General features: G+C 35.4%; 1 long non-coding RNA gene across 1 annotated transcript in view; it reads right to left on the bottom strand.

Annotated features, from left to right (window-relative positions):
* LOC101678143 overlaps nucleotides 1-24,472 on the bottom strand; it is a 145,721-nt gene that overhangs the window by 451 nt on the left and 120,798 nt on the right. Inside the window, exon 3 of the long non-coding RNA XR_199395.2 lies at nucleotides 1,809-1,873. This is a non-coding gene — a long non-coding RNA (uncharacterized LOC101678143). The remainder of the gene's footprint in view (nucleotides 1-1,808; nucleotides 1,874-24,472) is intronic.

Raw genomic sequence — 24,472 nt, forward strand, 5'->3', positions numbered from 1 at the left:
AGTGGTTGACAAATAGCATGTAATGACTAAATGAATTAATGAGTCACTTCTCACTCTATACCCCTGAAGAAACTCCAGGAAAAAAAGGATTAAAAAAGAATTGAGGTGGTCCCTTGTAATCTTGGACAATTTTCTCAATCCTGGAGTTTATATCTGGAATTTAGTCTTCGATAGAAAACAATTCTTTGATGAATTTTACACACATTGTCTTCATACCTCACATGATTTTCCATCTTTCCATGTTTAAGTCATCTGAAATAGCAAACAAACAAAGAAAAAACAAAGAAACAAAAACCCCAAAACCCAAACCTTCAGATTTGTGTGAATTTAGAGAATCCCAGGATGTAGCCACTTATCAAATTCTCCGGATGTCTGGAGATTTGGGTATCATTCTGACGACCAACTTTGTAAAGTTTTGAGATTGCTTTTTTTTTTCTAAAATCTGAAAAAAGGTGAGTGAGCTCATGAGATTATGAGCTTTTGTAATTGTCAAAGAATAAGAAGTATTTATTTTTTCCTGGTGATAAGAGGTAGTCCAGCTAAAATTTTTCATCTCAGATTCAAACAGTCAAGAAATCAATATAACTCACATGATTCTTGCGTTTGAAATAAAGCTCAGTGAATATGTTAAATGGGTATTTGAAAGCTTTATGTTTACATTTCTAGCAAACTCCTTGCATCACAATGTATGGTCTATTTAAAAAAATACTCCTTTCAAATGTAGAAACAAATATTTCTCTTTTGCTGCTTTCATTTTTTTTTTTTTCAAAAAAGTCTCAGGAAAGAAGTTTCAATAGGTTATAAAATTTCAATCTCAACTAGGATCAAATTTGAGGCCATTATATTAGGATTCTACTTGACAAATGTTCAGGCGTCATCATGGTATGAAATGGATGACCATATTTTTTTGCTTGTTTATTTGTTTTTTTTTAAAGATTTTATTTATTTATTTGATACAGAGAGAGACATCATATGTAGGCAGAGAGGCAGGCAGAGAGAGAGGGGGAAGCAGGCTCCCCGCTGAGCAGAGAGCCCGGTGCGGGGCTCGATCCCAGGATCCTGAGATCATGACCTGAGTCGAAGGCAGAGGCTTAACCCACTGAGCCACCCAGACACCCTGGATGACCATATTTGAACCATATTGGAGAAGCTGGTAATTTTGGACATCACTCCCTATAAGTAAATGTAAATTAAATCATTTGTTTCATATTAAATCAGTTAAAATACTTCACTGATGTAGGGAAAACTACATGAGTATATTTTTCATAAAATTTATAAATATAAATTTAGACTTCTGTTTAAGCAGGTTACCACTGTTTACTTGCCCAACTCTTAGATCTCTGCACATTTGAAAGATTCTCTTTAGATTAAAAAATACTGTGCCTATTCCTATAAAACTTCATCATACAGATTAAGTGAAGGCTTCTTTTTAAAAGTTCACTGTATAAAGTATAACCTGAACATCTATTATAGGGTATTAGGTCTACTATAAATTTTGGCATCAATTTAGATTTCAAAATTCAATCAAATCTAATAATTCAGAAATTCCATTTCTGTAGTGAGGTATGAAAATTCCTCATTACATACCACTTCTCTGTATGTGATAATTTGAGAAATTGGCCCCAACTTTTCACTGTTCCTTCTCATACTGTTTGCCATGTGACATTATATTCTTTTCAGGAAGTGGGGCATATTTTCCTACTACTTTCCTTTGGGTTCTGACATATATTTCACATGGGCCAATATCAGGAAATAGAAGTGACAAGTACCAATTCCCTTAAGAGACCATGTGTATTTCCACTTGTTACCTTGCACTCCTGCCACCACCATAAGAGGAACTTCCCCGGTAGCTACTATTTCCTCTGGCTTGATCCTAGAATAAATAGATAGAAGAGACATGACACTAAATCTCAGTGAGGAGAGTAGTCATGTTCAAATAAACCCATAGCTTGAAGCAAAGCTATGCCCCAGTTGAATGCTACCAAGATCAGCTTGCTTCCAAAGCTGAGCTAATTAAATGCTTATTATTGTATGCCACTGACATTGTGTAGCAATTGTATATGCAATATTACTCCTCCATGTACAGTTGAATATGTTTTATGATCTGAAATTACATATATCTTCATCTATTTCAGACTGGAACTATATCATTTTATTTGTCAACAACTGAATCAGAAATTAGGACTCATAGTCCATAAAACTGACATTGTCTCCTTTCTTCAAGCTGCACTGATACAAGATGACATGGGTTTTAATAAGAAGGGAGTCTTTTGATAATCAACATCAAAGGAGACTTGTACATAGTTCCTAGATGAGTGATGGCTTTATAGTTGAAGGTGTGAAGTAGTGGCAAATAAGTCACGTTTTACTAGAAAGAAAAAGTATGGTACCACCACAAGATCAGTGTTTATATTTTAATTCAGTACAACATTGTCTGTAAAATGTAATGTAAAACAAAGTTCAGAATGATTAAAAAATTCAAGTGATTTGTTTGTGTTTATGTGTGTGTACTGCTGAGGGGTAGGGAAGAAGATGAAAAAGTAGGAGATAGCTTCTTTGTAACCTCAAAATTCTATTCCTCTGGTACCACTTTCAGTGCCAGAATCTGTATTAGTCTGGTTTCTCTAGAGAAATAAAACTAATAGAATATATAAATAGATAGATTAAAAGAGATTATGATGGATTGGCTCACATGATTATGAAGGCTAAGAAGTATGTGCTTTCTGTAACCTGGAGGCTCAGGGAAACCAGCAGTGTAATTCTAGTCCAAACTCAAAGGCCTAAGAAGCCGGGAAAGCTTGAAGACCTTAAAAGATGGATGTCCAGTTTAAGCAGAGAGAGTAAATTTGCCTTTCTACTGTCCTTTTTGTTCTCCCCATCCAAGGTTTACTGAGATATAATTGACCTATAATATTGTCTAAGATTAAAAAATCTAATGTGAGAACATTCAACATCTATTCTCTTAGCAACATTTAAGTATATAAAAAAGCATTGTTAACTATAGTCACCTTGCTGTATGTTAGATCCCTAGTCAGTGAACAGCTTTCCATTTTTTTTTGGATCAGTCATTGGAGCTTTATAGTTTCCTTTGGTGATATACTTGTTTATTCATGATTCTTGTGGCCCTGCATTGGTTTCTGTGCCGTAGAAACTTTCTGAAGTTGTAGGCACATTTTCTAGACTTTGTAGGTTGGCTTTGGCAGGGGGAGCCCTTTAGCCATCAGCAGAAAGGGTTTACACGCACCCTGCCATTGACAACCACTCTCTAATCTGAATGGAAACATAGGTATAAAACAATGGGAAAAAATCATATTTAGAACTTACTTAAGATATTCAGTGGTAATTAAATTGAAAATGTCACATCTTGCACACTCCAAAAGATAAGAAAAAAGCTATTGCCAGGATATTCATGGGATTATCATGTTTACTTTTTTTCTAAGAGAGAATTAAATTTATCAGGTGGGGAATTTTGTCTTTAGAAAAGTACAATGCTCTAAAATTATCATGTTGATTTCAGAAGAATAGTCTTGGAACTTTAAAAACTACATACTCTTCAGTAAATTCAATTGTTTTTTTTTTTTTAAAGATTTTATTTATTTGACAGACAGAGCTCACAAGTAGACAGAGAGGCAGGCAGAGAGAGAGGAGGAAGCAGGCTCCCTTCGAAGCAGAAAGCCCGATGTGGGGCACGATCCCAGGACCCTGGGATCATGACCTGAGCCGAAGGCAGAGGCTTAACCCACTGAGCCACTCAGGCGCCCCTAAATTCAATTGTTTTACTGGAAAAATAAGCTCTACTTTATATGTGCTAAGGTATGTAAATCTAAGACACCATAGTAAACATTCAGTAAATATTAATTGAGTAAAACTATTAGTATTAATTATGCCAATTCTAAAGGATATTACAGTGTGCAATATTGAGCATGTGTTTCCAAACTGTGCTAGAATTATTAAATGATAATATAATGTGTATAATTTTTAAGCTTTAAAATAAAATTTTTCATGCAATTAGGAATTACATGGTTTCAACAGTTTTAGCTACAGGAGTGAAGAGGCTGTATCTTTCAAAGAGCATTTATTAGTAATAAAAGAAAAAGCTTGTAAGATTACATGAACAGCAAATTCTAGTATTACAAGAATATCAATGTAATGGATGATTTTCCATATTTTTTAAATTTTATATTTAAAATAAAGACCCTTTTCACTTTCCTTTCTAAATGAAGAAGAATCTTAGGCCACCTCCCACTCTGGGCAACTCAGAAGAAGGGACCAGTAATCCCTTAGTAACAAGATAGAAACTGAGTTGGGTATCCTGGGGGCTTGTGAAGTAGAGAAAATTAGCTAGCTTCAAACTGACTCTTTTGTGATAAATTTCTGGATAGGAGAGGGTATTGGGAATTGTGATACCATTTTGATAAGAGAAAATATGTTTACTGAGTTGAAAATATTTTTTCAAAAATTTATATTTCTTACCCAGATTTGGTCAAGTTTAACCTTAAGAGTACAAAACTATTATGGGTTGAGGGAGATTTTATTAAAGATGGAGCAAAATAGTTATGTATGCAGTTATACTCTTAAAAATTATGTATTAAACTTCTGTAATTTTTGTTTTCATACATTTTAAACAGGCATAATAGGGCTAGGTAGGTTAGGAACTTTAATCAATAAACTAGATAGAAAACTGAGAATTAAAATTAAGTATAATCAGATATATTAGAATAAAAGGAGTTATTTACTGGTGGTGCTAATTTGAATGAGAAAAATATTTTTTATCACTAAAATAATTACTGAGATTTAAATTTTGGAAATAATAGTATTTGCACTCAAATAGTAATGAAGGAATTTAAACAATATTATTAAAATGGAAAGATTGTTTTTATCTAATTATCTGTATTTTCTATGAAAATGTATATGATTTTGTTAAGGGTAACAGGATATTTATAGGAAAGCTATTGGTGAGTATCTGATATATTGAAATTTAACTGGACTATGTTTTCCTCATTCAATCAGTAAATAGGAGAATATAATATCTATATTTCTGATGTTCTTATATAATGGCTTTTTTAGCTTGACTTTAGCTATCATTTATGGTCTTTCAGGTTCAAGATAATATGTAGTCTGAAGGATATATGGACTTGAAGAGATTAAGCTTTAACTATTTGGGTAAGTAAAGTCCAACTGCAATTATCTTAATTCTTTCTTTTGAAATTTTAAATTACCTATATAAAAAATTAAATTCAGAGGTAAGACTTTAATGGAAATTTTATTAGAAATTTGCTAGGGACATTCTAAAACTCTATTACTGTTTTTATCTAGGCTACTTTATCATCTCACAAAAACAAGAACTTTGGTCTGAGGCTGTCAGGATTGAGGACATACTTTTTTATAGTTGAGAAAAACTGGGTAGAACCTTTGGTATAGGGAAAGGACCACAGGGTAAAACAGTCACAGACAAATTCAGATACGAAAAAAGGATGTGAATGGGGCATGTTTAGAAGATGGTAGGATAAAGGGAAATGAGAAAGATGATAAATAGTGAGATTGCAAAGAAGTAGTGGAACATTTTGGCTGATGTGGAAAGAGAAGTGCTGGTACAGAATTTTCAATATTCTAAAACTATTATCTCTGGTTTCCTTTAAAAAAGTTGATCTATAACGAATACATGGGGGCTTCAAGATGTGATGATGCTGGGAGTTTCACATATGTGTTCCACAATAGCTTTTCTCCACATTAAAAAAAAAAAAAAAAAACAAAACGATGCACTTGCACTTGCTTTGTTAATTTGACTTTTGCTTTCTGGCTGTAAGTGTTTTTACATCTGTATAACGTTATAAGTGGGATCACCAATCTTGAATATGATGCAATTAGTTTTTAAGTATTTGTGGCAGGGTTAAAAGAAAAAAAAAAGAATATAAAATCACCATTCTGTTCTAATGCTTATGAATACTGTATACTTTATTTTTAGATAATTGTGAATCATGTTAGCCTCCCCTGACACTATACTAGGTTGGTAAGAAATAATACAGGTTGGGGATTTTGGAGGTTTCAACATAAAAAAACACCAGACTTATGAGAGAAAAGAAATATTTTTATATATGAAACCAAAATACTTAATCTCTTCATTTTGGCAGTTACCTAACTAACAAAAGTGACTAAATGAGTTAATGAATAAAGAATGAGGAGTTGTTAAAGGAGATTGGAGGAATTGAAAGTGAATGAATCAAACATAAAACAACACAATGGATGACCACAAAACTCCAAGAAGAAAGGGCAAGTGGTAAGCTCCTCAGCATCAGTCTTGGCAATGGTTTTTTGAATTTGACATCAAAAGCAAAGGTAAAAAAAGTGAAAATAAGCAAGTGGGACTACATCAAACTAAAAAGCTTCTGCATGGCAAAGGAAACCATCAACAAAATGAGAAAACAACCCATGGAATGGGAGAAAATATTTACAAAACATATATAAGGAGTTAATATCCAAAATATTTAAGAATTCATACAACCTGATAACAAACAAAGAGCCCCCACAACAATCTGAGGATTGTTGGGTAGAGGATCTGAATAGAAATTTTTCCAAAGAAGACATACAGATAGCTAATAGGTACATGAAAAATGCTTAACATCACTAATTACCAGGGAAATGCAAATCGAAACCACAATGACATATCACCTCACACCTGTTGATTGACTATTATTAAAGAGAAACAACAAGTGTTGGTGAGGATGTAGAGAAAAGGGAACCCTTGTTTACTGCTGGTGGAAATATAAAATGGCAGAGCTACTATGGAAAACAATATGAAGGTTTCTCAAAAAATTAAAAATAGAATTACCATATGATCCAGCAACTCTAATTCTGGTTATTTATGCAAAGAAATGAAAGGTATTAACTCAAAAAAATATATTCATCCCACTTTGTTGAAGTATTTACAATAGCCAAAATATGGGAACAACCTACCTGTCCAGTGAATGAATGAATGGATAAGGAAGATGTGGGAAATACATAATGGAATATTATTTAGCCATTAAAAAAGAATGAAGTCTTGTCATTTGCTACAACCTGGATGGACCCTGAGGGCATTATGCCAAATGAAATAGGGCCAGACAGAGGAAGACAAATACTGTATGAGTTCACTTATATATAGAATCCATTAAAAAAAAAAAAAGCCAAAGTCACAGTTACAGAGAGAAATTGGTGGTTGGCAGAAGGGAGGCAGTTGGGGTGGGTGTGGGGGGCAAAATGGGTGAAAGGAGTCAGAAGGTTCAAACTTTGAGTTATAAAATAAATAACAGAGTTGTAATGCATAGGATGGTAAGTATAGTTTATGATACTGTAATACATATTTGAAAGCTGTTAGGAGAGTAAATCATAAAAATTCTCATAATAAGAAAAAATTCTGTAACTGTATGGTGACAGATGTTAACTAGACATGCTGTGGCGATCCTTTTGTTATATATACAAATATTGAATGTTGTATACCTGAAACTAATATAATTGTATGTCAATTATACCTCAGTTAAAAAAAGAGGACAATTTAAAAAAGTTTTTTTTTTTACTTTCTCCCATTTTTAGAAGAAGTAACTCCAATTTTCAGCTAAGTGTAAAATACCAAGTAATGAAATTGTTGAACTATAAATTTACTAAAATAATTCTAATTACATGGCTTGGTTCTAACTTTACATATGGTATAAGATATTAAATAATGATATTATTAAATTATAAGTTTATAAAAAATATATCTAGATGATTTGGGTTTTTTACTTTCTTTTGTGAATTTCTAAAATGACTAAAACACCAGGACAAACACTGTCTACACATGTTGGTTATTGCTGTATTCATTTACAGTGAGACTGAACCAAGTAACTTGTTTAAGATAATATCTCAGGTAGGTGGATGGCTAAAATCAAGGATTATAGGACCCCAAACCACTGTTTTTACTATGCTACAATGGTCTCCTAGAGTTCAGTCAGGGAGGAGAGTTATGCTTGAAACATGCACACTACATTTATTATTATTATTTTGACTTTTAATTTTTAAATTTTTATAAACATATATTTTTATCCCCAGGGTTACAGGTCTGTGAACCACCAGGTTTACACACTTCACAGCACTCACCAAAGCACATACCCTCCCCAATGTCCATAATCCCACCCCCTTCTCCCAAACCCCCTCCCCCTAGCAACCCTCAGTTTGTTTTGTGAGATTAAGAGTCACTTATGGTTTGTCTCCCTCCCAATCCCATCTTGTTTCATTTATTCTTCTCGTACCCATTTAAGCCCCCATGTTGCATCACCACTTCCTCATATCAGGGAGATCATATGATAGTTGTCTTTCTCTGCTTGACTTATTTCGCTAAGCATGATACGCTCTAGTTCCATCCATGTTGTCGCAAATGGCAAGATTTCATTTCTTTTGATGGCTGCATAGTATTCCAATGTGTATATATACCACATCTTCTTGATCCATTCATCTGTTGATGGACATCTAGGTTCTTTCCATAGTTTGGCTATTGTGGACATTGCTGCTATAAACATTCGGGTGCATGTGCCCCTTTGGATGACTACGTTTGTATCTTTGGGGTAAATACCCAATAGTGCAATTGTTGGGTCATAGGGCAGTTCTATTTTCAACATTTTGAGGAACCTCCATGCTGTTTTCCAGAGAGGTTGCACCAGCTCGCATTCCCACCAACAGTGTAGGAGAGTTCCCCTTTCTCCGCATCCTCGCCAGCATCTGTCATTTCCTGATTTGTTAATTTTAGCCATTCTGACTGGTGTGAGGTGATATCACATTGTGGTTTTGATTTGTATTTCCCTGATGCCGAGTGATATGGAGCACTTTTTCATGTGTCTGTTGGCCATCTGGATGTCTTCTTTGCAGAAATGTCTGTTCATGTCCTCTGCCCATTTCTTGATTGGATTATTTGTTCTTTGGGTGTTGAGTTTGCTAAGTTCTTTATAGATTTTGGACACTAGTCCTTTATCTGATATGTCGCTTGCAAATATCTTCTCCCATTCTGTCAGTTGTCTCTTGATTTTGTTAACTGTTTCCTTTGCTGTGCAAAAGCTTTTGATCTTGATGAAATCCCAATAGTTCATTTTTGCCCTTGCTTCCCTTGCCTTTGGCGTTGTTCCTAGGAAGATGTTGCTGCGGCTGAGGTCGAAGAGGTTGCTGCCTGTGTTCTCCTCAAGGATTTTGATGGATTCCTTTCGCACATTGAGGTCCTTCATCCATTTTGAGTCTATTTTTGTGTGTGGTGTAAGGAAATGGTCCAATTTCATTTTTCTGCATGTGGCTGTCCAATTTTCCCAGCACCATTTATTGAAGAGGCTGTCTTTTTTCCATTGGACATTCTTTCCTGCTTTGTCGAAGATTAGTTGACCATAGAGTTGCGGGTCTATTTCTGGGCTCTCTATTCTGTTCCATTGATCTATGTGTCTGTTTTTGTGCCAGTACCATGCTGTCTTGATGATGACAGCTTTGTAATAGAGCTTGAAGTCCGGAATTGTGATGCCACCAACGTTGGCTTTCTTTTTCAATATCCCTTTGGCTATTCGAGGTCTTTTCTGGTTCCATATAAATTTTAGAATTATTTGTTCCATTTCTTTGAAAAAGATGGATGGTACTTTGATAGGAATTTCATTAAATGTGTAGATTTTTTTAGGTAGCATAGACATTTTCACAATATTTATTCTTCCAATCCAGGAGCATGGAACATTTTTCCATTTCTTTGTGTCTTCCTCAATTTCTTTCATGAGTACTTTATAGTTTTCTGAGTATAGATTCTGTGTCTCTTTGGTTAGGTTTATTCCTAGGTATCTTATGGCTTTGGGTGCAATTGTAAATGGGATTGACTCCTTAATTTCTCTTTCTTCTGTCTTGCTGTTGGTGTAGAGAAATGCAACTGATTTCTGTGCATTGATTTTATATCTTGACACTTTACTGAATTCCTGTACAAGTTCTAGCGTTTTGGAGTGGAGTCTTTTGGGTTTTCCACATAGAGTATCATATCATCTGCGAAGAGTGATAATTTGACTTCTTCTTTGCTGATTTGGATGCCTTTAATTTCCTTTTGTTGTCTGATTGCTGAGGCTAGGACCTCTAGTACTATGTTGAATAGCAGTGGTGATAATGGACATCCCTGCCGTGTTCCTGACCTTAGCAGAAAAGCTTTCAGTTTTTCTCCATTGAGAATGAAATTTGCGGTGGGTTTTTCATAGATGGTTTTGATGATATTGAGGTATGTTCCCTCTATCCCTACACTTTGAAGAGTTTTGATCAGGAAGAGATGCTGTACTTTGTCAAATGCTTTTTCAGCATCTATTGAGAGGATCATATGGTTCTTGTTCTTTCTTTTATTGATGTGTTGTATCACACTGACTGATTTGCGGATGTTGAACCAACCTTGCAGCCCTGGAATAAATCCCACTTGGTCATGGTGAATAATATTTTTAATGTACTGTTGAATCCTATTGGCTATATTTTGTTGAGTATTTTCGCATCTATGTTCATCAAGGATATTGGTCTATAGCTCTCTTTTTTGGTGGGATCCTTGTCTGGTTTTGGGATCAAGGTGATGCTGGCCTCATAAAATGAGTTTGGAAGTTTTCCTTCCATTTCTATTTTTTGGAACAGTTTCAAGAGAATAGGAATTAGTTCTTCTTTAAATGTTTGGTAGAATTCCCCCGGGAAGCTGTCTGGCCCTGGGCTTTTGTTTGTTTGGAGATTTTTAATGACTGTTTCAATCTCCTTACTGGTTATGGGTCTGTTCAGGCTTTCTATTTCTTCCTGGTTCAGTTGTGGTAGTTTATATGTTTCTAGGAATGCATCCATTTCTTCCAGATTGTCAAATTTGTTGGCGTAGAGTTGCTCATAGTATGTTCTTATAATTGTTTGTATTTCTTTGGTGCTAGTTGTGATCTCTCCTCTTTCATTCATGATTTTATTTATTTGGGTCCTTTCTCTTTTCTTTTTGATAAGTCGGGCCATGGGTTTATCAATTTTATTAATTCTTTCAAAGAACCAGCTCCTACTTTCGTTGATTTGTTCTATTGTTTTTTTGGTTTCTATTTCATTGATTTCTGCTCTGATCTTTATGATTTCTCTTCTCCTGCTGGGCTTAGGGTTTCTTTCTTGTTCTTTCTCCAGCTCCTTTAGGTGTAGGGTTAGGTTGTGTACCTGAGACCTTTCTTGTTTCTTGAGAAAGGCTTGTACCGCTATATATTTTCCTCCCAGGACTGCCTTTGTTGTGTCCCACAGATTTTGAACTGTTGTATTTTCATTATCATTTGTTTCCATGATTTTTTTTTCAATTCTTCTTTAATTTCCCGGTTGACCCATTCATTCTTTAGAAGGATGCTGTTTAGTCTCCATGTATTTGGGTTCTTTTCAAACTTCCTTTTGTGGTTGTGTTCTAGCTTTAGAGCATTGTGGTCTGAAAATATGCAGGGAATGATCCCAATATTTTGATATCGGTTGAGTCCTGATTTAGGACTGAGGATGTGATCTATTCTGGAGAATGTTCCATGTGCACTAGAGAAGAATGTGTATTCTGTTGCTTTGGGATGAAATGTTCTGAATATATCTGTGATGTCCATCTGGTCCAGTGTGTCGTTTAAGGCCTTTATTTCCTTGCTGATCTTTTGCTTGGATGATCTGTCCATTTCAGTGAGGGGAGTGTTAAAGTCCCCTACTATTATTGTATTATTGTTGATGTGTTTTTTGATTTTGTTATTAATTGGTTTATATAGTTGGCTGCTCCCACGTTGGGGGCATAGATATTTAAAATTGTTAAATCTTCTTGTTGGACAGACCCTTTGAGTATGATATGGTGTCCTTCCTCACCTCTTATTATAGTCTTTGGCTTAAAATCTAATTGATCTGATATAAGGATTTCCACTCCTGCTTTCTTCTGATGTCCATTAGCATGGTAAATTCTTTTCCACCCCCTCACTTTAAATCTGGAGGTGCCTTCGGGCTTAAAATGAGTTTCTTGCAGGCAACATATAGATGGGTTTTGTTTTTTTTATCCATTCTGATAACCTGTGTCTTTTGACAGGGGCATTTAGCCCATTAACATTCAGGGTAACTATTGAGAGATATGAATTTAGGGCCATTGTATTGCCTGTAAGGTGACTGTTACTGTATATGGTCTCTGTTCCTTTCTGATCTACCACTTGTAGGCTCTCTCTTTGCTTAGAGGACCCCTTTCAATATTTCCTGTAGAGCTGGTTTGGTGTTTGCAAATTCTTTCAGTTTTTGTTTGTCCTGGAAGCTTTTAATCTCTCCTTCTATTTTCAATGATAGCCTAGCTGGATATAGTATTCTTGGCTGCATGTTTTTCTCGTTTAGTGCTCTGAAAATATCATGCCAGCTCTTTCTGGCCTGCCAGGTCTCTGTGGATAAGTCAGCTGCCAATCTAATATTTTTACCATTGTATGTTACAGACTTCTTTTCCCGGGCTGCTTTCAGGATTTTCTCTTTGTCACTGAGACTTGTAAATTTTACTATTAGGTGATGGGGTGTGGGCCTATTCTTATTGATTTTGAGGCGCGTTCTCTGAACCTCCTGAATTTTGATGCTCGTTCCCTTTGCCATATTGTGGAAATTCTCCCCAATAATTCTCTCCAGTATACCTTCTGCTCCTCTCTCTCTTTCTTCTTCTTCTGGAATCCCAATTATTCTAATGTTGTTTCGTCTTATGGTGTCACTTATCTCTCGAATTCTCCCCTCGTGATCCAGTAGCTGTTTGTCCCTCTTTTGCTCAGCTTCTTTATTCTCTGTCATTTGGTCTTCTATATCACTAATTCTTTCTTCTGCCTCATTTATCATAGCAGTGAGAGCCTCCATTTTTGATTGCACGTCATTAATAGCTTTTTTTACTTCAACTTGGTTAGATTTTAGTTCTTTTGTTTCTCCAGAAAGGGCTTTTATATCTCTCGAGAGGGTTTCTCTAATATCTTCCATGCCTTTTTCGAGCCCGGCTAGAACTTTGAGAATTGTCATTCTGAACTCTAGATCTGACATATTACCAATGTCTGTATTGATTAGGTCCCTAGCCTTTGGTACTGCCTCTTGTTCTTTTTTTTGTGTTGAATTCTTCCTACTTGTCATTTTGTCCAGATAAGAGTATATGAAGGGGCAAGTAAAATACTAAAAGGGTGGCAACAACCCCAGGAAAATATGCTTTAACCAAATTAGAAGAGATCCAAAATCGTGAGGGGGGATAAAGGGGATATAAAGGTTCAAAAAGGAAGAAAGAAAGAAAAAAAAATTAAAAAAAAAAAAGAAAACACCTAAGAAAAATATAAAATGAAAAAATATATATATTAGATAAACTAGTAAAAAATCGTTAAAAAAGAAAAAGGTAACAGTTTAAAAAAAATTTTACCCAAAGGCGAGAAAAAAAAAACAAAAAAGAAAAAAGAAAAAAATTAAATTAACTGCAAGACTAAAAAAAATCGCAGGGAAAAAGCCATGAGTTCCGTGCTTGGCTTTCTCCTCCTCTGGAATTCTGCTGCTCTCCTTGGTATTGAAACCGCACTCCTTGGTAGGTGAACTTGGTCTCGCCTGGATTTCTTGTTGATCTTCTGGGGGAGGGGCCTGTTGTAGTGATTCTCAAGTGTCCGCCCCAGGCGGAATTACACCGCCCTTACCCAGGGCCGGGGTGAGTAATCCGCTCGGGTTTGCTTTCAGGAGCTTTTGTTCCCTGAGCGCTTTCCGTAGAGTTCCGGAGGATGGGAATACAAATGGCGGCCTCCTTGTCTCCGGCCCGGAGGAGCCGAGAGCCCAGGGCCCCACTCCTCAGTGCGCCCTCGGAGAACAGCGCCCAGTTACTCCCGTCTGCCTGACCTCCAGCCGCGCTCTGAGCTCACCGAGCCTGCGACCGGTTCAAGGTAACACCGAGCTGCGAGCTTACTGTCAGCTCTGTCTCTGTAGCCGGCTTTCCCGTTCCAATACCCGCAAGCTCTGTGACACTCAAACACCCCCGATCCTTCTGTGACCCTGCGGGACCTGAGGCCACACTGACCCCGTTTGGGCTTTGCCCCGGGTAGCCTCTGGAGCGATGTCCCTCAGCGGAACAGACTTTTAAAAGTCCTGATTTTGTGCGCGGTTGCTCCGCCGCTTGCCGGGAGCCGGCCCCTCCCCCCGGGGTCTATCTTCCCGTCGCTTTGGATTCACTTCTCCGCCGGTCCTACCTTTCAGAAAGTGGTTGTTTTTCTGTTTCCAGAATTGCTGCTGTTCTTCTCTTCGATCTGCCGATGGATTTTCAGGTGTTTGCAATCTTTAGATAAGCTATCTAGCTGATCTCTGGCTAGCTGAAGTAGTCTCAGCCTGCTACTTCTCTGCCATCTTGACTCCTCCACTACATTTATTTTATTACTGAACAAGAGGATGGGAGTATAGAAGTGATATCGTTAGGTATTGTATTTGAGGGTGATTAGGGAGAGCCCTCTTGGATGAAGCAATGATGTAAGAGATCTAAGATAAATAAACCTTCCCTGAATATAAAGAGGGTAAAGAGGGGAACATTACCGCAGAAAGAAGAAATATAAATGTCTTAAAGTGGAAGCTTGCTTGGTATGCCCAACTACATGCAAGGAGGTCATTGTGGATGGATCTCAGTTATCAAGTATCCATGCCTGTATAAAACCAAGTGACAGTAGTTCAGGAAAAGTTTGGGCTGAGAAAATATTTTAAGGTATCAACATATCAATAATATTCAAAGGTATGGGAAAAGAGTAGATCACTAACAAAGTAAGGTAGCTGACAAGTGAGGAGGTCCAAAGACTGTACTTTGGAGCACTCCAAAATTTAAAAGTACAAAATAAGAATAGGGTCTGGAAAAAGAGTCTGAAAGGGGAAAAGCATAAAAACAAAACAAAACAGCAGGAAGTGTGTTGTTCCAGAGGAAAAGAGAAAAATATTACAAAAAAGGAGTGATCAGTTCTTTCGAATGCTGGTATTATAAGATGTTGGATAATTATTGATCATTGAGTTCGGCAATATAGAGCTCAATATAGAGCGCTCAGTGATAGAATGAAATTTGAATACAGTAGTGGAGATTGAAAATCTGTTTAGAGTGGATTTAGAAGAAAAATGAGGCAGTAGTATTACAGAGCAACAGAAAATCATTTTAGGTGCTTTGCAGAAAAGGAGAGTAGAGGTAAAGGTTACAGTTGCAGGAGGAATGTGTTACTATGTTGCATGATATATATCATATGTATTTATATTTATGTGTGCATGTGTGCATGTGTGTGTGTGTGTGTGTGTGTGTGTTTAAGTCCACAAGAGAAAAATTCTGGTGAAGTAAAAGGGGGAAGTAAGGAATATTCTGAGCAAGCTCCTCAGTCAGGTGAGAGGGCTGCTATTCAGTGCACGTGTATAGTTCTTTTAATTTGCTTTCTCCTTAAAGGAGAGCAAAGACAAAAGTTGACTCTATATAGTTTATTTAGATGTTTCCTGTAAGCAAAAGTAAGTCAATAAACAGAACAGAATGGGAAAAAGGAAAAGCCATTATTGCACTATTGCAGATTTCAGAGAGACCTCAGAGAAGAATACAGAATCCATGTAGAATCCATGTAGAACTTCCTCTTCATTTTAGTCTACTATGTTCACAAATCCCACTCTTAGAGGGTTATCCTCAGGGACATTCATGATGATGATGATAACGGTATTTTTATACATAGAGTTGGACACAGCCTAGACTTGTAACTGATGAATTAATTCAATCACTGATGTAAAATAAATTTTCCTTCCGAAAGTCCTATGCAATTACCATGACATTGGCAACTCCATCCAGTTGCTGAAAATATTGAGCAGGATAGAAGAAGAGATATTTTTGTTTGGATGGAGGTGCCCATAGGGGCTCCATATATTTAGCAATTAAAAGAAACTTTTACTTCTGTGCACCTCTCTTGAAAATGACTTGAAATTAGGCTAGCCTGTCTCTGGATATACTTTACAAGAAAGAAAAAGCCTACATATTTCTATATCTAATAGGAGTAATTTCAAATTGTTAGTGTAAGAAGTATATTTATGGCCCTGTGTGTGGGCTCTTTAATAATGCCCATTATCTTTGGTAGAGGCACACAGATATTGACTCATTCTGAATTAGTTAGCACTATTAGTCATAGAATCCCACAGTATGTCTATAGATTTGCTTTTGTCCTCACTTTTACTGAAGTACAAGGAGGTTAAGTGACTTGCCAATGAGCATCAAACATGTTGGTAAAGAAGCCAAGAATAGAACCTTAAGATCCTGACTCCAAGTTATTTATGTCACTGTATTTATTGACTTTACCTTCTGCTTATCTTTTCTCTCATTTCTTGGGGACATTTACGATAAATATAATGAAAAGTGACACTCCAATGTTTTAAATAGAGGCTGTACTTTACACCCATGGCAGGATGGAAACAGAGTAAGTCTGTGAGACTTGTGCAGTGGGTTTTTTAATTCAAGTCTCATAATAACCCATTGGACCATCCATTTAATTTCCTAAGGCTGTAGTTTCCAGTTTCCATATCTTGTAATATTGATATAGTTCTTTCTTAAGTTCTTTTTAGTCCCACATTCTAATTTTCTAGAAAATAATAATGGAGGATTTGGTCATTTTAACTTCATCTGTATGTTGAGTGACTTTACCATTTAAGATTCCTTAGTCTTCCTGATCTATTTTCAAGAATCCTTAAAGTACAATTCTTAGGGATTTTGTCATTACAAGACTCCACTGAGCAGTCCATAGTTAGCCATGTCTTTTTTTTTTAGAATGTTAGCCAATTTTAGTCTGCATGGTATATATTTTTTCAAAGTGAGCCTGATGTGAGGCTCAATCCCAGGACCCCAGAATCATGACCTGAGCCGAAGACAGATGCTTAACAACTGAGCCACCCATGTGTCCCTTTTGTTGATATTTTCTTTTTCTACATCTTCATATATAGTGGGCTTCTATTCTGTGCTATCTAATCTGATATTGAGTCCATTCAGTGGATCTTTGCTTGAGATACCGTAATTTCCATGTCTGGAATTCCATTTAGGTCTTTTTATAACTTCCATTTTTTACTCAGCTTGTTCATGTTTTCCTTTAAATAACTGTACTTAGTGATAAATCTTTTAATCCTTGGCTCTCAATTCTATCGTCCCTCTCCTTTCTAGGTCTGTTTTTTTGACAATTTTTTCTTTGTCACATTTTTCTCCTCCTTGTTATAGATAGCATTCTTTTAAATCATGTGCTAAAGATTATGACTCTGTGTCTGCACTTTGTTTTCTTTAAAGAATTTTGGGCTTTAAACATGTAGGCAATTAAATTACTAGTGATTCCATTTGCTACTTTGAGACTTGTTTTTAAAGTAGTTAGTGGTAGTGGTATTAGTAGTAGTGGTGGACTTTTGGTAGCCTTTACTATGTAAACAATTTAGTCCCATTACTAAGGTGTGTTCTTTCTGTGTGTTCTTTCTGTGGTCCCTATTGATCCCTAGTGGTCAATAAAGACTCTCCTCTCTGGTTGATTGGAATTTGAGTACTTCCATGTGTGGACTCTGGTTCAGCTCACAGTCCTTTGGTTGGTTCTTAACCTTGTGGAGTTTCACCCATGCATATGCACTTACGTAGTTGTGATGGTTAAGCTAATGGTTAAGTTATTTATTTATTTATTCATTATTAATTTATTTATTTAAGCAGCACTAATTTAAATTTTGCTGTGAAAGTATTTTGTAGATGCAGGTAATATCTGCAATCAGTTGACTTTAAGTAAAAACAAAAACAAAAACAAAAACCTATAATTGATTACATAGGTGGGCCTCACCCAACTAAGTAGAGGCCTTAAGACCAAAGACCAAGTCTTCTGGAGAAGAAGAAATTCTGCCTCAGGACAATAGCATCAACTCCTGCTTTAGATTACAACCTACAGTCTACCTTACAGTTTTCAGATTTGCCAGCCCCCAGAATTATGTGAGCTCATTCTTGTAGTGTCTGTTTATATTTATCTATCATCTATATATCTATCATCTATTTATCTATCATCTATCTATCTATCTATCATCTATCATCATCTATTTCCTATTGATTATGCCTCTTTGGAGACCCCTGACTAATAGAGTAAACAATAAAGTCTCAAGGGGCTGGGGCATGGGAATTTCTGGAACTTTTTTCATATACAACTCTCTCATCTCTGGAATTCAGGCCTGAAATTTATAGCTTCCTCAGCACCCATGAAATCCAACCTCTGGCTTTTCAATTAATTAAGATAGCATGTTCTGCTTGCATTCTCTCTGTTCCTCAGTGTGTCCAGACAGAATTCTGGGGCAATAATAAAGTTCACTTCATTTATTTCTCTTCTTCCAGTGATCATGGTCCTGCTCTACAAGTTGTCCAGTGACTGAAAAATGTTTCACACACTTTGTCCATTTTTCTGTTTGTTTCCAATAAGGAGGTTAAATCCAGTCTTTCTCATTCCATAGTGGCCAGAGCTTGTCCCTTGACCTTCTATATTAGTAAGGTAAGAATTCAATCAATTAGGAATTTCCATTTAAAAATTATATTGGAAGAAATTTATATTCATAAGGAAATATACATTCATTGTTCTGTTTTCAGTGAACTAGAAATACAGAAGTTTCATACATAGGCACTCTTCTTAGATGTTTGCATTGCAATTTATTTTCACACTGAGGTAGACTTCCATTTTGATCTCAGCAAGTGTATAATCAATCTTTTCCCTGTTTGAATACTGTTCTCATATGGAGTCTGAATAAATCATGGGTCCACTGAAAGGTCACAATAGGTTATTTGTTTAATATGTTATTTTATTTTTGTTTAGAATCATGATCTTTGGGAATTCTTGACAGATATAATAGACCTCTCTGCACTATGACTATGACTAGTCAGCTACCTCTTTTATAGATTTCTTTTATTGCTTTAGGGTATCAAGTTGCTATAAGAGTGAAAAAAATATCCCATCTCTGAGCCTAGCAGTATAATTTCCATTCCCTCCTTTTCTTACCACTTTTCTGGGCTAATGAGTTTATTCAGAACTTTTCCTCCTGTGTTCACATACTGCTGCTTCTTTTCTTCCTTTATTGATTCATTTCAGGTCTGGTATAACTGGAAAATTACTCCTTTTACAGCATTAAATTTCTGTATTATTTTTTCCATTCCAGTAAAAATATGATGGATATAAGACTTAGTTTCCTTTCATATGTAATAATGATTGAGTTGCATATAACGGACAGATAGAAAATGTTTTATATAAAATGGCCTAATGGAAGCACTTTTCCTTGTTTAAAAAACACAGTATCTTCCATTTTTATGTCTATTTGAAGCTATTTCTCAACTCTCAATTTAGCTTTCCCTGGTGGGAGTCATCATTACTTGCTCTTGGCAAGCAGAAAGATTGCAACAAAGTCATTTAGTTTTTTCCATTTCCTTTATCCCATATTTTTTAAGTCGCCCCTGTAATGAGATGGTTGTAAAGCTATTTTGTTTGCATTCTTTGAATATGTTTTTTTCTTTTTCTGAAGTATTATCCTATGTACCTTATACTCCATTTGAATCCCAGGTTAAAACTCTGTGTGTGTGTGTGTGTGTGTGTGTGTGTGTTAGCCTTATGTACTCTCTGTCAGTCATGACTAGCACAGTTATATTTTGACTAATATTTATGGATCTTGAAGAATGTGGTTATTGTGACCATAATTTTTGTGACATTAATAATTTTGATAATTATGTTAATATTCCTACAGCATAAATAAACTAATCCATGGGATTGGATGTCATTATTATCTAATGTATTGTTTACTGTTTACTTTTAGTTTTGTGGTTATCTTATTAGACAACAGAAAATGTTTGTCCTTTTGTTCCCTTGTAGTATTAGCAATCAATGAGATCATTTAAAACATTTTTAATAGTACGTTGGAAATAGTTTGTTGTGATTTTAGCATACCATCATATTAACTAATAAATATTTTATAGTTAGAATTGTGCCATCCTCATTTTTTTTCTCCTTTATAACCTATTTTACTTGGCTGACATTCTTTTTTTACACAAAATGTGGGACCATTTCTCTCTGAAACTTTTCAACATTAAATCTAGGAGTTTTACATATATTGCCTAAAATAAATACCTCACTTTTATAGGTATGTTCATTTTAATACGTGAGTTTTATTTTGAATCTTTTTGGTTTAAATCTTGCAATGATTGTATCATTTTAATAATATTTCAAATTATTTGGTAAAGAAATAATTGATTTTGATATTATTTACATAGTAGTATCTGAAATTACTGTTTAAACAGTTAAAATTCCAATTTTCTTCTTAATGCTGATTTTATAAGCATTTTTCTTCTGTGTTAAAAACTTCCTATAACCCTTTTCTGTTTTCCAAAGATGAAGAAAGCAAGGGCAGATAAGTAAGTGAGATCTGAAAAGATAAAATATCTAAAGAATGTCACCTTAGTCAAAGTTTTAAGAGAAATTTTCATATTATATTCTTCACCTTAAAAATATATTGAAATAGGGAGCCTCCATTAGCTTTTGATAAGCTATGATTATTCCACACCTGTTATCTCATCTCTCACTTCCATAATTTCATATAAATCATACTTACTAAAAATCAAGAACAAATGCAGATATCAGTGGACCTTTGGAATTAATAATAAAACCACAATCTGAAGTGCCATCTTTGACTCAATAGAATTAACTATTATGTATAGCATATAAAGGTAAATATTTGTAGCTGGGTTTGAAAAATTTCTGAAATCTGAAGAACAAAATGCAAATTAATACACTGCTTTCTGTTTATTTTTGAAGCATTTATTATATCAGTGTAAATATTAATTTTTGCATTAGATTGTACTGTCAATGGGGGCTTAAGTGGGTAGGAGAAGAATCAATGTCAATATATAAAAACACTGATATATATCACTGTTGTGAAATGCAAGAGTGGAAATGCCATTTACTTTACTTTGTTAATTCCCCTGGGCAAAATATTTCAAAACAAAACAGACTCAAGTGGAACATTTTGGCCATCTTCCCTACCTCATTTTACATTTTTTTGTCTTTCCTTATATGTTCCTATTGCTTATTTATCTTATGAATAACCGTTTATACTACTACTATTGCTACTGTTGCTAACAATATGTATCATTAAGCACTTACATCCCAGTGCATTTTTAAAGAAACTTCAGGAAGTGGGTCTTGGTGTACTATTATTAACCTTTTTTATATATGAGGGAAGTGAAAAACAGGGGAGATTATGTGATTTCACCAAGATCTTGCAGCCAGTAGAGGCAGCACTGGTTTATAAACAGTAATATGGTTGCAGAGCCCATGTTCTCTAGCATAATTTTGTAATTCTCAGACCACTATAACTCTAACTATACTATCATCTGTTCCAGTCTCACTTGTAGAATCAGTCCTAACAGAGCTTTAGCAATGACTGTGCTCTGTACAAAAGCAAGAGCACTTGACCTGGATTTCGACATATCTATGAGCAAAGTACAAATCCATCCTCCCCTCTGTGTCTTCAGGAGACCAGTGAGCTTGTCTGAGGCTTACTCTCCCCATGTGACCAAAGGAAATAATAAAATCAAATCTATCTAGGCCACAGCCTTAACTCAAAAGAAGAATGAGATAATTAATATAAGTTTTTGTAAATCAGTATATAAATTTAAGCAAGTATAAGGTATCTCATCTGCACTAACATTTGCTGTTATAATGCAAAGAAAGAGCTGGGCTAAATACAAGCTGGAGACAATTTATAACCTTGTGACCACTGGTTATCTTCTCAACCTCAATTTCATCAGGTGTAAAATGGAAATAAAAATTACTAACTTAAAAAAACTTCTAACTTTATACGTTAAAGTATTTTAGGTTTTTATGAGAGGACATATGTATGGTGGGAGGCATATGTTAATACTTCAATAAATGTGAGTTCTCTCATGACTTTCTTAACTGCCCTAAGTAGAATTCAGTAACCCAAGACATGACTTTTGGCTCCTTTTTCCTGTTTATTTTTTCCCAATTCTTTTCTTTTTTTTTTTTTTTAGGCCCTGGATCCTGGATCTTTTGGCCAAGTTACAGTTTCTCTTTACCAATTTTGGTGTAACTAAATTGGACTGATTTTTTACATGGTTCTTACTACTTTGCTCTTCCTGATTACATAGCCCAGCTTCATCAGTTGTCTTTTGGGATATGATTCAACTCTGAATCTTTGCCCATTTGCTAGGGGCTCTGCATGCTCTTTTGCTTGCATGTGGGTATGTATGCCAATTTTAAATAGATGTTTATTTTTTTAGGACATGAATTTTACTTATTTTTAGCTTGCATGTAGTGCTGATCGAGTACATTTATGCCGTTGCTCTCCATTTACATAGTTTAAACATTCAGAGTACTACCAAATATCATTTTCCAAAATTGCCACTAACCTGGCTTGTTTGCTTATTAAGCTCTTTCAACAATGGCTAGAAAGTGGTTGCTACCTTTTTCATTTATTCTTCCATCATTGCAATATTAGTTCCAGAAGAAACAAACTTGGATGAAGATGAGCCATTTCCTGGGAAAGCATGGCATATTCGTCAATGCATGCCCTTTTCACTCTGGCATAGCTTTAGGATATTGATGTTGCAGAGCTTCTCCAATTCTGCTGATGAAAACATTTTCTTTTTTAGGAATATGATTTGTCACCTACCTAATTAATTACTTTATTGGAATGGCCAAGAATTTCTTTTGTCCTCTTTGTTGACCAAGACTTGAAGTTTCTCATATTCCTCTTGTATACTTTGCTGTGAAGGCACAGGGTTTCAGGCAAAGGTGATTTGTGACTCTCTGCATGTCTGTTTGTCTCTTCCATTTGGGGACAGCAGTTTGTTATGTTATCTGAATACTATGATGAAACTTGTTGATTTTCACCTTATTCAGCATTTTTTCTTATTGTGAGGATGGGCATGATGACTTCCAAGCCCCATGTACTCCAGAAAGGCAGTTTATTCCATTTCACTGGTAACTAGAATTCTGTGGTATAGATACCACATCCTATTCAGCCATTCACCAGTTGAATGACATCTGGGCTGTTTTTTGTTTGGGGCTATTATAAATAAACATGCTATAAATATTCATGCACAGGTTTTCATGTGAATATAAGTTTTCACTTCTCTGGGACAAATGCCCAAGGAATGCAATTACTGGGTATTACTGTAGTTGCATATTTAATATTATAAACAAAAACAGCAAAAATTAAAAAAAAAATCCCTGCATACAATTTTTAAGAATAGTTGTGCTATTTTACATCTTTATCAGCAAAGTATGAGTGATTCAGTCTCTCCATATCCTCACCAATATTTGTTGTTTTCACTAATTTTTTTTAGCCATTCTGCAAGATGGTTAGGGATACTGTAGTGTGGCTTTGATTTGCATTTTCCTAATGGCTAATGATATTAACATATTTTAATGTGTTGATCTTTCATCTGTATAATCTCTTCAATGAAATGTTCTTCATGTCTTTAGCCCATTTGGTCATTATATAGTTTGTTTTTATATAGTTTACTTTGAGAGTTCTTTATATACTGTAGATACTAGTTCTTTGTCAAATATATGTTTGCAAATCTCATTTGTATCTCTTTTATTTTTGAATTTTTATCAGCACCACGCTCTAACCAACTGAGCTAACCGGCCAGCTTATTTTTGAATTTTTAAAAATTTATTTGACACAGAGAAAGACAACAAGATCAGAAACATAAGCAGGGGGAATGGGAGAGGGAGAAACAGGCTTACCACCAAGCAGGGAGCATGATCTGGGGTTAGATCCCAGGACCCCAGGACCATGATCTGATCTGAAGGCAGACACTTAACTACCGAGACACTCAGGCTTCCCTGTACCTTGTCTTTTTATCCTCTTGACAGGGTCTTTGCAGAAAAAAGCTTTCAATTATGAGAAAGTCCAATTCATCAATTGTCTTCCATTAGATTGTGTTTTTATTGTCAGGTCTCTGAACACTTTGCTTAGACCAAACCTCCCAAATTTTCTATTTCTGAGTTCTCAGTTCTTTTCTATTGACATGCATCTATCCCTCTGTTGTACTGTAGTGACTTAAGCTATATAGTAAGACTTGGTATCAGGTAGAGTGATTCTGTCTACTTTATTCTTCTTTTGTCAAGATTGTTTATAATCTTTTTTTCAGTTACAAAAGTAACATTATGAAGGCACACATTTTTTAAATGACATGTGTTTCATGTGTTTCTCAAAAGTATATTTTGGTAACTTTTGGAGAAAAATCTCCCTTTTCAATCGCAGAGGTTATTGGTTTCCCAAATGTGCATTCTTCCTGATGGGCTTAAGACTAATGCTTCTAGCTATACATAATGGCTCAAAGGTCTAATGCTTTATGTCTTTTAGCAAAATATGGCCCTGGGTGAATTCTCACAATGTAGTTGTAGATATTGATAGGATCATGTTGCTTTGCTTTCATCACAGCAACTCAAGATGGCTG

Source organism: Mustela putorius, unplaced genomic scaffold (assembly GCF_011764305.1).
Source record: "Mustela putorius furo isolate JIRA1106 unplaced genomic scaffold, ASM1176430v1.1 tig00003911_pilon_pilon_pilon, whole genome shotgun sequence".
NCBI classification, from domain to species: Eukaryota; Metazoa; Chordata; class Mammalia; order Carnivora; family Mustelidae; genus Mustela; species Mustela putorius.